General features: G+C 43.5%; 1 long non-coding RNA gene across 1 annotated transcript; it reads right to left on the reverse strand.

Moving 5' to 3' along the window:
* Nucleotides 1–803: 803 nt before the first annotated feature.
* LOC114626803 lies at nucleotides 804–5,519 on the reverse strand. The gene is made up of 2 exons (XR_003712290.1): nucleotides 5,444–5,519; nucleotides 804–4,423 (listed from the first exon to the last, which is right to left on the reverse strand). It is a non-coding gene; the product is annotated as an uncharacterized LOC114626803 (long non-coding RNA).
* Between the last annotated feature and the right edge of the window lie 5,836 nt (nucleotides 5,520–11,355).

The raw sequence follows: 11,355 nt of genomic DNA on the forward strand, positions 1-11,355 counted from the left end.
ACCTGAGTCCCCCAATAGCCTGAGCATTGTCTAGGCCCTGATGCTGATTCAGTAGACATGAAAATGTGTTGGGAAGCCCACAAGCCTCATGGCCAGTGAGGAGATGGTGTACAAAGTGAAGAATGAAACTTGAGTCAGCACTATCTTTGCAGATACTGGATCAAAAATGTCCAGTGTCTGACCTTACGGTTGAATTTTCTTGTATATTTAAGCATAGCAAAACTTTGGGGGAAAGGATACCACGTGGAAATTATCACCACATAGCTTTAGGCATATGCAAAGGAGTATCCATAAAATCTATGGAGGACAGTTTTGTAGAGCTTCTAGGTAGCCAAACATACGAAGTTCCTGGATCACATATCTCCACTCTGCCTTTACATTATCCTTTGGAATAAGCTGGGCAACATGATTTCCTGAATTTTTAGACCCACTGAAGCAAGTGAATTGGATCTGAGTATGCAGTTATAGAAATTCAAGTTTATAGCTGGTGAGCCAGAAACACAAGGTAAGCAGCTTAGACATTCAATGGACGTCTGAACTGGTGTCTTGGAGACTGTGCCATCCACCTGCTGGAGCCAGGGCTATCTCCACATAGGCAGTGTCAACAGTGAATAGAAATAAAGGATACTTAGCTAGAGTTCAGAGCAAAACAGATAGTGGGCCTAGTGCCAGGAATAAATTGGGTGTCAGAAGTAGTCAGTGTTGGGAGGGTCCCATAGGAAAGGTTGGGTTTTACCGGTGTCTTCCTTTATAGCATCATTTCATTTCACAACAGCTCATGAGGGGAAGGCATCAGGCAGATGTACAGTTGTGAGCACAAGAGGACCAGATTTTATTCATAAATTACACACAATGGAGAGCGTTAGCATAAGACAAAACTTCTTGCTGGGAGAGAACAGATGTCAAGTCACGTATGGAGTAGACGGATTGCCTAGCGGTAGCTATTTAGTGTGATAATGGCGTTTGATGGTTTGGACACAAACACCATTGTCACACTCCACAGCTCTGCCAAGGAAAGTCTGTCGGCATGAGGGTTAACCTTTCCTTCACATTCCTTCGTTGTCACAGACTCCTCCGTGGCTCCAAATGCTGAAACAGGAGCATAAGAAAAGAGCCCCAGGATCTTGAATAAAAAGGAGGGTTCACAAAGGCATTTTACCAAGAGAAACGAACTCCTATGGACAAGGATGGAATTTTTTTTTTACATGTTTCCTAAAAGGCTTGAATTTCAAGAGGAGACAGACACTTTGTACAAATCAAACCATAACAGAAATAAATCCACCGGATAAAACCTCCCACCAGCTCTCACCTCATCATGGATTCCAGTCCATCACTAGCAAATCACTTCTTTGGTTCAAGAAAATTATGATGCTTTTCTTTTCTTTCCTTTTCTTATTTTTTTCTTTTCTTTTTGACATTGGTCTCTTAGGACATAGCCCTGGCTGGCCTTGAACTCACCATGTCAACCCAACTGGCCTCAAACTCACAGAGATCCACCTACGCCTGCCTCTTGGGTATTAGGATTAAAGGCATACACCCCAACTCCTAGCTTGTGATTATTGTTTATGGGCGCTAGCCTATGACCTACTCTCTGTGGAATTGTTGGACACAGAGACATCCTACCTTGCTCAAACTTTAAATCATATTCAGCACAGTCATTCTCTAGTAGAACAGCAGGCAGCGGATGAGGGAATCCAACTAAGAAAGAATGAAGTGAAAACAGCGCGTTTTTTGTTTGTTTGTTTGTTTTTTGTTTTTCCTAGCAGGAAGGTTCACTTTCTAGCAGAAAGGTTGCTGTGTGAGCAAGTGTCTTCTGGATTGACTTGTCTCCAGTTAAATATAGTTTCAACAGTTCTGCGAACCTCTGGTCACGGTGGAGAATGAGAAGAATGAGAAGAGTTTTACCTAATCCTTTGTTTTCTCCAAATGTGGGGAAAGGAGAAGACTGGGTGCCAGTTTCTCACCTCACCGCTATCCCTAGAATAGCTGAGTTGTTAACAGTTGGCTAGAGATTTGCTTTAGCTGTAAAACCGGCTATCTCTAACAAGTGAAAATGAATCCTCCTGCATTCTTCTATCCTGCATTTCCATACAGACCATGAAATCACCCCTTCAAGACAGATTCTGCAGGAACAGCACTCTCTGACCTCAGACCTCTCCTACTTTTGCTCCTCCTCTCCTCTTTCCTTTTCAATGGTGCTGATAGGATCATTGTCCACTTTTAAAAAAAAAAGTCAACTGGCTTTCTTTTGTTCCTCTGTGGCCCCAGCAGACTGCAGGAAAAGACTGTCACTCAGCCCAGTATTAGACAAGTATTCCTCAGTGAAACCAGGAAGCTTCCTGCTGATGTCCAGCCTCACCCTAAAACCTTTGTGTTGACCATGCAGTGATGGGAGTGTGTGTGTGTGTGTGTGTGTGTGTGTGTGTGTGTGTGATGACCTGTCTTTCCCCACCACTCCTTCCAAGAGACAGGCTATGCTGATTTATCTTTGCCTGAAGGACCTAGAGTGGAAATCCCACCTCTTTTTCACCCCCAGGGATTCCCTGACCATCTCAGTGGGGCTCTAGAACCCCCTTCCCACATGTAGTAAAATCTACCAGGAGAGATGAGGCGTTCATTAGTGCTGTAGGGGTGAGGACCTCTCAGTGCTCGATCTGCAAAAAACAGAAAGGAGAAGGAAGAGGAGGAAACCAACGTGTCACACCCAAACCTTGCCTAACCTCTCCTCTGCACCACACCTCCCCTAACCTCTCCCCTCTGCGGGCTGGTCATGAATCAAGCATACATCTCAGAGTAAAGGTAAAATAAATAAATAAATAAATAAAATCTAATTCATAGTGACATTATTTAAAATAAAGAGCTGTGCACCGCTTTTGCCCAGCTTTAGGAAAATGCCCATCCACTCACCTGGTCCACTGTTCTCACCTTGTAATCAAAGACACCCGAAAAAGCTGGCTGTCGTTGATTTGGAAACAAATTAAGATTTCATTTCGAACAAAGGAGTCGTTTTCAAAACAGTACATAGATTCTGATCCTTTTCTGTGAAAACTGTATCACATTCATGACAATACCTCTCTTCCAGGTAGAAAGGGAATTACTGTTTTATTTTTACCTTTACTTGTGTCTTTGAATTGCTTAATTTCCACATTTTTTTCACAGTACTTTTGAAATGAGAAAAATAATGAGAATTTAAAAATTTCAAAGTTCCCCTTTCCCCCTCTGGATAAGTTAATTTAATAAATCCTTCTTGCAAACACTTTTCTTAAATTTGGAAGCTGGACCCTGTCTGAGTTCAACTCATGTATTTACCACCGTGAAACAGTTTTGCTGACAGAGAGAGAGACTTTGGGTCATTTTTTTTTAGCAAATTATTACTGAATTATCTTTTTATGCAGCATAAAGACTTTATGATATTACATCAAGAAATAAATTCTCATTTATTAGGGCCCTGTGAACAATTTTTAGATCCTGCTGAAACACGTGTTTGTTTTTTGTTTTTCTATGCTTTCTTTGACCAAGTGATCAAAGTCTGTCAACCCCCTCTGCAGTTACTTTGAAAGCCAGCGGAATATTTTCCTGTTCTTCCAAATGTTGTTTACTAATTAATGTATCACTGAGAAGAAAAGCCAAAGTAGTTCACTCTAGGGTCGAGCCACATGGTTTGTTTTCGTTCTTCAGACTTAAAAGGGCGTTAAAATTTTCAGACTGAACACTTGAAATTTCACTAGCACTGGCTGATATCCAACAGGAAGTGCAGGAGGTGGTTGGGAAAATGGGCAACATCTGTTATTTTCTATGACACCCCCACCCTCCATAAAAAACAACCACAAACCAATGACAAAGACCAAGTCGGTGCTAGATGTTAATCAGGGTGGCGTCCAAATTCCAGTAGAATTTCCATAGCTCAGAAAGGCCTTTCTTGATGGGATCATGCCTCTTGCCTGGCACTTGGGCCCAGGTCCACAAACCTCCCACCATTTAGTAGCCCGAGTGCCTTACTTCTTGAGACCTCCCTAAGGGAGGCTGAGTGAGTAGGGTTCCTTAGTGTCTGCCTACTAAAACTAAAGTTCTGTGTCCTGCCTTCCCTTTCTCCAAGAGGATGGGATTTCTAGGCATTTCTAGGGACTGTGGTCAATTCCAAAAGGAGTTTTCCCATTGAACCCATGTGCATGAAAACCAAGTTAAACCCAGTTTGCTCCTTGTTGATGCCAGGCATCTCTCTTCCTAAGTGAGAGTGAGTTGTCTCTAAGGAGGAAGTCTTGGCCAGGCCTAACTTGCCTTAGATGCATCAGTGTGCGCCACAGCGCTCAGGAGATCACAACTCTGTGTATTCTCAGCTTGTTCAAAGGAGCGAAGAACATCCTGCAGACAGCTTCCCAGGACCAAGAAGGGAGTGCTTTGGGAACTATGTGGAGTCACTTTGCTGCAAAAATAACCCATCAGTACCACAAAAGGATTTCTTAAAAAGCAAAAAGCAGAGATGCCTTTTTTACTGCAAACCCACATTTGCTGTCATGTGATGTCATTGTGTTAAATGCATCCACTTGACTGTTTTTAGGCTAGTACAGTCTAGACAAAGACAAAGAAAGTCAGTTCCTATTTCCTGCGTCTTGTCATCTTTGAAAGCACGAGGAACTTTTAAAATAGAATGTTCTTGCTATCAACAGGGAACAAAGTCGCTTTTCTTTTCAAGGAAACCCATTTAGAAGGAGGAAATCTGAAAAGTTCCTTATCTATACATCAATCAAATCAGCATTTAATCACCAACCAGAGGTAGAGAGAGAATCCTCCGCTAGTTTCTCAGCATTAAAGGCTTGATGGACTCTTAATCAAGAGCTGCCAAGGCTTGGAAATCCTAGGGACCAGTTTCACCTCTGTGCAGGTGGCCAGCTATTTCTAGCATCATTGAGGGGATGATACAAGTTGGACACACACACATACACACACATGCACACACACACGAGGAGCAATTGGGGTAAAGTTGTCTTTGAAGTATAAGAATAAAGCATGGTGAAGCACAAAGAAGAGTCCCAGTCAAGCGAGCCCCCATTTTAAATATACAGGTAGAATCTTTATCCAAGGCCTTGGTGTTATTGATAACCAGACCATTTTAAAATGGGACATGGCTTACTATAGCCACTCCAAGGATAGAAATACAAGCCTGCCTCTGCGTCTTCTGTGTCTCTCTAACTTTCCCCTTCCCCTCTCTAGGGAGTATAACGAAGCTTCCAGAAAGTGTCCAGTTTTGCTCAGGCTTTCTGAACAGAATGAATAATGTGGCAGACAAATTCAAATATTGAATGTTTTATACCCAGTGTTGCTCAGGAGCTGTGTGGAGGCTTTTAAACACCTGAGTCAGCAGCTCACCCCCACTACTTAGTGCTACCACGAAAAACAGCCTCACTCCCACAGTAGGCTAGCAGCCCTAGAAGAAGGCACTTACCTCCGTCAGCATCTGTCTTCTCTCAGCCCAGGACCCCTCATCTGGCTAGCAGGAGGTCCCCTTCTGTGTTCTCTAGTTCTACTGAGGGTTTGAGGGCAGCGGTGCGTGAGAGCCCCAAGCATCTGTGGCTTTTAGGCCTTTGTGCTCTCCCCCTTTATGGAATCCAGAGTTTAAAAGTAAACAATTCTTTCTCTTTCTGATAAGTCACATTAAATTATCGATTGTGGGGGAAGAGAGGGCATGACCTTAGTCTGCTAAGTCAGAGTCACCTTTGGTCAAACACTAAGCAAAACTGAAGGTCCAGCTTCCCCATGCCCCCTCCGCTACGTGCTGTACACCATCTGCAGGTGGACAGCGAGGCCAAGGACTGAAGTGGGCAGCTGAACCTACTGGACATTTTCTCTCAGGACTCTGATCTAAACTTGTTCCAGTGTTTTCCTTACAGGAAGACCCCCAGTGTCACTTCAGACTTCTAGAACTGGAGACGTCGCCTGGTCGTATGAACCTGTGAAATTAAACACCCCAGCTCACCCTACTCAGGACTGATACTGGAGAGCCAATCTCATGTTCTGGGCCATTTGTGATGAGTGGGGATCTATCTATTCACTCGTTCACATGGCTGCCATTTATGAATCACTTCTGACAGCTGAGCTCCAGGAAGCCAAGGGGAGGGGAGGCAAGCCGAGCTGATCACCTGGGAGTCAGGACAGACACACAAGCAGCAACAGCCACTCCAGGCTCTAGGGTCCTGAATGCATTGGGTTGTCTCAGGATGGTTTTATTTTCTCTCTGGGCTATTTTGACAGGTTGCTTTCTTAAGCATTAAAAACAAAACAACAACACAAAGAAACCATTTTTATATTCTCCCTGGTAATCTAATGTGAAGGAACTCAGGACTTTCTTGAGAAAGATGGTGACCCAGCAGCCTCAAGTTGAGGGTCTTGTCATGCTGCCCCACATTTTCTTCTCTTAGGTAAAAGCCAAAGGCTGACAGTGTTGCCATTAAGTGGTCTCTAGGACCAAAGAATTGTGGGAGTTCATGGGTTTCAACTGCTGTTCCTTGCTTCCCTTGAGAGACTCAGTTCTTTCCCCAGTGTCCTTTGACTACCTGAGGTAATCCTGCATCCTTGACCCTTGGAAAAACCGAGTCTTTCTGTGTCTTCAGAGGGACTGAGAGACACATTCATAAGGTAAAAGCCCAAAGTGTACCCAGAGGAAAAACTACTTTAAAGGCCCTCTGGAAACCACTAAGGTCCAGCTTCCCACAGAAGATACAGCAGATATAGCCATCAGGTAATTTCTAAAGGCTGGATTGAGGGAGTAGCCTCGTGGGCCACCCCTGCCCATGGTGGCTTTTCCACCCGTGGTGGCTTTTGTCTTGCTTCTGTTGCTCACAACAACCATGTTTCTTTACAGAAGTACTGTGAGTTTTCTTCTTTTAAAGTGAAATGGGTGCCTCAGAGTTTGGCACGTGGAGGGCAGGACATCCTTCCCTCCACCAGGCCATCTCCGGCAGCTTCTCTCTGTCCATGTCCATGTTGGTCAGCTGGGATGTGGGGTGGGACACGTAACACAGTGGTAAACTGCTTGCCTAGTGTGGGCAAAGCACTGCCTGGGGTCAACGCTCCACCTCAGTGAAAAGACACTAAATAAATATCAAAAACAAAAATCATTCTTTCTATAAAAGCACGGTGAAGCAAATGCAGCTTTCAGGTAATTTTTCTTTAAACCTCAGAGACAAGATGCATCTTTTCCAAATTTCTTTGAGCGACCTTGAAAACCAACTTTTGTTAGTGAGAGCTAGCTCAGGGCTTGCAGGCTCTTGGTCAATGCCAGCTGGACTTATCCAAGTCCAGTGTCTGAAGTGTGTAGTGTCTCCAGCCATAGGATCTCACTTTCAGGCTCTGGAGGCCACCAAGGGCAACAGTAATAACCTAGATTATTTCAGAAGCCTCTTGAACTCCCTGACCAACAGCTGGAAGGGATGTTACACATGCCTGGCACCGGAGCTTTTGTTAGCAAGTCGAAGGCTCTTGGCAGCGATGGGGTGTGGGTGTGGGGAGGCATTATCACTCAAGTGGTATAACTTTATCTAAATATGCATATGTATAAAATATACTTATTTATATTTTATATATATTTTAAAAGAGCATAAAATCATTCTTTATAGCTTCTTCAAACATTCTTAGTGCTATTTACCCCTTGCTCCCCCCCATTGTCTGCACTGCCCTCCCAACCCAGGTCTAAGTGAAATCTCCCTTTTCCATTTCCCGCTTCATAGCATCTGTGTCCTCCTCCCCGCCCCATACCCCGCCAGCCCCCAGTTCCTTCTCCTCCCTTTACCATGGATTTTTTTCCTTTCCCGGTTTTGGTCATTATTCCAGGTCACATACTCACCTCTAAAATACTGGAGCTAAGATTCACAAATAAGAAAAAACACGTGGTGTTTGTCTTTCTGGGTCTGAACCTCCATGGAGAAAGACAATCAATAGTCCTACTCAGTTGTAAAGCCTACAGACAAATACAATGACCAGCATGGCAAGATATCCCCCAAAGGTGCAATGGTGGCATGTAGCTCAAAGGTATAAGCAATAGCTCTGTCATCAGACTTGAGACCAATCACCAGGAAGTAAGTCATGTCTGGTACTGAAAATGTAGCCATCTACCTATGTCTGCTGAGCCCACAAAGTCTAGAAGAGAACCTACTGTGGTCAGTTTCCTAAACCAGTGTCATTCCTAACTATGTTATAAACACCTACACTTATATCCACAGACAGGTGTAGCTCTCAGCTGTCCTCCAAGAAGGTTCTGTTTGTGGTAGACTTTGACCATTAGAGAAAGCCACAGCTAGTAAACATGCACAGAACAACTGATGGTGGAGTGCTCAGCCCCAACCAATTCATCTACAGTATCACCGTCATACCTAAGGCTCTGGTAATATTGAAGAAGACTGGGAAGACTGATGGATCCAGAGGACAATGATTCTTGCTGTGTCTTTGGAAGCTGCATCTGTAAAATCTCAAAACTATGCTTGTCTTGGAGAGAAGGATAGGGGAAGAAGTGTGTGTGTGTGTGTGTGTGTGTGTGTGTGTGTGTGTGTGTGTAAGGTTTGTATTCTGAACATCTGCTTCTTAGGAATCTGGGAGGAGTAGCTGCTGATCTTTGGTGGTGGTGGGTACTAGAAGCGTGACCTTTGATGAGGATGCTGAGAAGTATTGGGTTAATGTCAATTGAAAAGAGGAGGAAAGAAAAAAACTGAATGAAACCAGGAATCCTGATTAGATGCTAGTGGTGGTTGTTCTTGTTTGGGTTTGTTTTTCTGTTTGTTTTGGCTTTTTCAGAAAGAAGTCTTACTGTGTAGACCATGCTGACCTTGGACTCACTGAGATCTGCCTGCCTCTGCCTCCTAATTGCTGGAAGCAAAGGTATGTGCTGTTATACTCAGCTTAGATGCTAGACTGTTGTTACTGTTGTTGTTGTTATTGTTTTAAATTATAACTATAAAAGATATTTGGGGACAGTTGGGTAGTTTAAAAATGAGCTAAATATAAGACATTATTAGAGATTTTATTATTGACTAGCTCTGACAATGGGTCTCAGGACAGGTGGAATTTTGCTTTGGGGATGTATGTTAAAGGGGGGAAACGTCATAATGTCTACGCTTTGTTTTTAACTCTTTCCTAAGAACAGGCACTGCTCATACAAGCAATGACTACCCCCCACCCCGTGTGCATTTGGCCCCCACAGTCAGGTCTTGCCCACCCCCTACCCCAGGCTGTACCAGGTGCTTAGGCCTGTTTCTTTTAATAGCAGGAAGGCTCTGAGTGGGTCATGACTGCAGTGATGAACCAGAGCTTGCTGTCAACACTCAGTTTTTACCCAGGTCCTAGATTGTGACATCAGTTAGAAAGTGAGTGCCCTTAGTCATTAACCAGAGGCCTTGGCAAGTCAGCATTTTGTCGGTTCCTGCCTTAGCCTTCTCCCTGCACGTGCTAAGTTAGACAGCACTCTCTTTACTAGAGAGTAAACAACCCATGAGAACGTACAGCTCTTGACCTCTGTGATGTCTCTATACCCATGTTGGTTTTTCTCTGCTCTAAAGATCAGTATATCTTCTATGTCACCCAAGGATTCACAGCAAATAAAAAGCCAGGCCCCTTAGTTTTTCTAAGTTCAAAGTCAAAAATTCAAATGGTGAAAATCAGGCTTCCTATTTCCTAGACTTCACTGTCCCTCCAGGCAATAGCTGGGCATTCTTCACAGAGGCTGGTTATTTCTTTTCTCTTTTCCTTCTCTTTTCTGCAACCTCAAACATCAGGGATTTAGACATCTGAGCTGAACTGCAACCCTGAAGGACTTGGAGCTACCTTCTCTCAAAGAAACCATCTTGTTTATTTCTTTAAAAAATAAAAGCCAAAGGTTTAACCTTTAAAAAAAAAACTAGATGTTTTAACCTTTTTGAGAATTTCATAGACAGATACTGTATTTACATTATTTCTGCCTCTATCTCTTCCCCTCCAACTTGTCCCCCCACTCACTTTCAAATCCATGACTTCTTTTATTATATATATGCACATACATGCATATATACATACATTCATACATAGATGTATATGCAAATACAGCCTGCTGATCCCACTTAGTGTAGTTGTTCATACATGTATTTAAGGCTGATTATTTAGGATTGAATAACTTACCGGAGAGCTCATCCCCGAAGTAAACTGATGTCCCTTCTCTCTGCAGCCCTTAAGTTAATTGCCTGTGGCTCTTCATCTAGGGGTAGGGCCTTGTGAGAGTGCCTCACCTATGTTATCATGTCAACTGGTGCTATTGTTATACAAGTTATACAAGACCTTCTTCGGGGAGCATCTGTCCAGAAGAGAAATGACATATACATTAAAGGACAGCTCAGAAAAATGTGATGGTGTGATGAGAAAGTCACAGGTTACTGTAGTGCGTGGCACTGCAGGGGACAGAGAACAGAATCAGTAAATCAGGATCGCTGGGGAGACAGCCCAGTCAGTAGTGCCGTGATCTTACCAGCTAGATCTGGGAGTGTGCTTGAAATCCCAGCACTGGTAAGCCAGAAACAAAGACCCATGGGGCTTTCTGGCCAGCAAGCCTAGCCTACTTGATGAGTCCTATGCCAATGAGTGACCCTGTCTAAAAAAAAACAAAAACAAAAACAAAAACACTACAAAACAACAACAACAACAACAACAGGAAGCCTCAGCTACTGAAGATGCAGAGAACAACGGATGTCGGGGTGATCAGCCCCAACTGATGAAACAATACAACCCCTATACCCAAGGCTTGGGGAACACTGGGAAGAAGAAGTAGAAGGATAGTCAGAACAGTGGCCAGTGCTTGAGGAAAGACAGATTGGCATCTGAGGTTGTCTTCTGACACACCTTGACATAGGTACATGCTTGCACATGAACAGGCACACATCCATTTGGATGAGCACACAATCACAAAGTAAACCACAGAACACTAGAGGATCCAGGGCATACTAGAGGATCCAACATCCCTGGCAGATGGACCTCCACGCTGAGATTTGTCTTAAAATAGTTAAGAAGCCAGTGAGGATGGCGTGGCATGAGAAAGACGAAAAGAAGTGACCAGAGAAAGCTGTGGAGACTTCTCAGACTCAACAGGCATTCAGTGTCCTGGACTTTGTAGGACACTATCCACAGTTAAGTGGACAATACATACTCAGTGGTAACTGTTTACTGAAGAGGGGGGTAATTGGAATTGTAACTTGGAAAACTGTTTAGGGATCAGTTCTAATTTAGTTCATTTCATAGTTAAGGAATCTAAGTTGTTTTTTTGTTTGTTTGTTTGTTTGTTTGTTTGTAGAGAGAGTATCTTAGGCAGGAAATAGTAGACATCCCGGAGGAGAAAGAATTCTG

The sequence above is a fragment of the Grammomys surdaster genome, unplaced genomic scaffold (assembly GCF_004785775.1).
Source record: "Grammomys surdaster isolate TR1022 unplaced genomic scaffold, NIH_TR_1.0 239, whole genome shotgun sequence".
In the NCBI taxonomy this organism is placed as follows: domain Eukaryota; kingdom Metazoa; phylum Chordata; class Mammalia; order Rodentia; family Muridae; genus Grammomys; species Grammomys surdaster.